Below are 3,238 nucleotides of genomic sequence, written 5' to 3'. Positions count from 1 at the left end.
CTCTAAATTTCCCTCACTAATTTTTCGGTTTTAGTAGTGATTGTTAATATTTTTGTTCATTTTAAAAAATGTCAATAATTTTTACACCGTCAATTAGTTATAATTATAGAAGAACTTAATTATTATTATTTTTGCGCAAATTAAGTATTCTCCGCGTGCAATTGTGATGACTAATCATTCGAGCCTCATGAGACTCAAATGAGCCGCAAACTCTCCCTAAGAGTTTTAACATTGATGTATGTCTAATGTTGGATTCGAACTCAGGATCTTGGTTAAATTTAAATCCTGAAGTAAAAAATATAGTGATTGACATGCTCAATAGAAATATTTTCATCTCAAAAAGCAAGAAAGATCAATTCAAAACAATTACTATTATGATTAGCAGTAAAAATGCCTACATTTTTATGAAGAGCCCTTGCTTTGAAATTCTCTTTAACTCTTGTACCACAATAATATATTCTCTATAACCTCAATACATGTTGATTTTTTTTTTGTTTTGACAAGTCTCAATACAAGTTGATGTTGGGCGATTCTTTTGAGATTATAAAATATTTTTAAGATGGCACTTGTAATAATGGAAAAGGGAGTATAAATATTTTCTTGTGTGAGGTATGTCTGAGTCAACAGTCAAGGCTTCGGATTCGGACAGTAAGTACTGGTTTCAGAGTTTCCTTTGGGAACTTTGTTACAGCATATATAGCTAGGTCTTTCTGGAGTAAAGACTAGAAAGTGAATCTGGCCTGCAATAATGGAAAGGAATAAGAAACATGTGACATAAATGAATGTGACTAGAAAGTGAATCTCAAGGTCTATGATCAAAATCACTTTGGGCTAGCTAGCTGATGAAATTTATATCCCTATGAATTACTATGATGACCATGTACTTATCAAAATGTGACCTGACTTTCGTCCTTTATTTATATGAATATATATCACAATAAATTATTACTCATGCATTAAAATTCACTCACATATATAGACTTACTTTTACAGAAAGTACATAGACCTGTCTTGCACATGAAATTCAAATATGTCACTTACTCCCTCCGGTCACTATTATAAGCAAATTTTTTATTTTTAGATTCATTCAATAAATGATGTATGTGGTCTACAATATAGACCACATACATCATTTATTGAATGAACCTAAAAAGTCAAAATTTGCTTATAATAGTGACCGGAGGGAGTATATTACTTAGGATCTAGGGTTGGATAATTCAATTAATTTGATATTTGATAATAAAGATAGAAAGAGTCAAATATCTAAGATTCGAACTTGAGAAAAATAGTAAGTACTAACCATTAACATTGTTTATATAAAAAAAGAAGATGGGTTAAGTACTTGATAAGTTCATTTAAAAAGAGATGGAGTAGGTACTTTTGTGATTAAAATATTAAATTCATTATTTTGTATTTTTCTCTATATCTCTCTTCAAATGAACCTCTCAAATGCTTTAGAGGATCCATATTCAAGTTATGCATAACACGTTGATTTGATCTAAACACATCATTAGATACAAATACAAAAGTGTTTTTTTGTGGTGTTAATTATGACACCGGAAGAGTTTAATAAGGAAGTTTAAGATTCGGTGTCTAACCATTTCCTCTAACAAATTAATCACTAACATTAGTCTATTTAAAGAAAAAACCTTATTTTTTGATTCTAAAAAAGATCGTTACTATTGCTCTATATACATATCCTCCTTCTGATCTACTTACAAAAGTGTTGAATTAAATAAACAAATCTCAAGAAAAGGAGGAAGAAAATAAAAATGAAAGATAGTATATATATATATAATTTTTGAAACAGAAGATAGCATATATATATATATATATAACCTGAGATAGCTCCAACTCGCTTGGGGGTAGGTAATTAAGAAAATTCATAATCAACAAATGGTTCAAATCTGTACAATCATAATAATATATTTGTAATAATAAGCACATAGAGAATTTGAGAGAGTTTTTAAGTATCGTTTTCACCCAGAGAGTTGGTAGTTTGGTTTTTCTTGGTGGTGATGAGAGTGTGAGAAGAGGCTTAATTTTGTTGCAACAACAACTTGAACATGTGATGTAGCTAGTAAGAAGAACCGATGAAACTCAGGATGGATAGCGCCAAATATCATGTACATACATTTATCGATGGCGCTATCCCTCCTGAGCTTTACCGACTCTCCTTTACTCTTTTCCATATCTCTCAAACTCAGCCAAAAGTACACTGAAAACAAGAACACATATTTCACAGAAAGAGAGAGAAGAGGTTATTATATTTGGGATTTGTGGTTGAAGATATTCACTCACTAGTTAGTGTGGAAGGAGAATGAGTGTGGGGAAGCTAATTTATAGGAGAATGAAAGCTTATAATACGTAGTTTGTGGGATCTATTGAAATGGACTACAGTAGTAGATTTTTTGGAAAAGCTGAAAAGGCTAAATAAATTTTTAATTATTCTTTTGCATCATGGAAGCGGCAGCAGCTTAATTAGACTTGTTAACGTGCCACTGCTCTGCTTTTTCTAATTTCCATTTTTTCAAAAAGGTTATCATATAAACTTATTATATTATAGTATTATTTAATTGTTTCTATTTCTAGGTATTTGTAACCTGCCGACTACGGTAGAGAGATGTATATAAGTTTAATTTTTTTGGTTTTAACATTTGGTTTTTAGGGTTTTATAATCTAAAATTCGGCAGAAAGAGAAGAAAAATCTGATAAAAAAATTGGTTTATCTAAAAATCAAACTCATGTTCAAGAACAATCTGTATTTTGACGTAGATCATTAACCATTTAAGCTCAATTATTTGATTATTTATATGTTCAAAATTAAGTTTTGCTCTTCTCATTGTTTAAAAATTACATTTTTCACCGTACCAAAAAAAATTACAATTGTCATTTTCTTATTTTAGTTTTTCCTAGTTTAGTCTGCATACTATTATTTTTGTACAGCTTTTTACTCCATTTATCCCATAAAGTATATAAATTCTAGTAAAAAGTTATGTCTAATTTTATATGTCCTTTTAAAATATTGTTGAAGTATTAATTTTATTTTTCTTATTATATCTTCATCTAATTTTTTACAGAATATCTCCATCTACTTATTATGTATTCTCTTATGTCAGTTCTTATTTTTTCTCTTTCTAATATTATTTATGAAAGATTATTTTATAAAACAAGTTATAATTTTGGTAGAATCAATATAATTTAGTACATTCTTGTATTGGTTTGTCATTTGCTAGTA

General features: G+C 29.1%; 1 long non-coding RNA gene across 1 annotated transcript; it reads right to left on the bottom strand.

Annotated features, from left to right (window-relative positions):
- Positions 1-352: 352 nt before the first annotated feature.
- On the bottom strand, positions 353-2,311 carry LOC146939193 (uncharacterized). The gene is made up of 2 exons (XR_015031582.1): positions 1,840-2,311; positions 353-740 (listed from the first exon to the last, which is right to left on the bottom strand). It is a non-coding gene; the product is annotated as an uncharacterized LOC146939193 (long non-coding RNA).
- Between the last annotated feature and the right edge of the window lie 927 nt (positions 2,312-3,238).

Source organism: Medicago sativa, chromosome 3 (assembly GCF_051527215.1).
Source record: "Medicago sativa cultivar Bolivia chromosome 3, Bolivia_mono, whole genome shotgun sequence".
NCBI lineage: Eukaryota > Viridiplantae > Streptophyta > Magnoliopsida > Fabales > Fabaceae > Medicago > Medicago sativa.
Note: the sequence above shows the minus strand (reverse complement) of the source record. Positions and strands in the feature narration are given on the sequence as shown.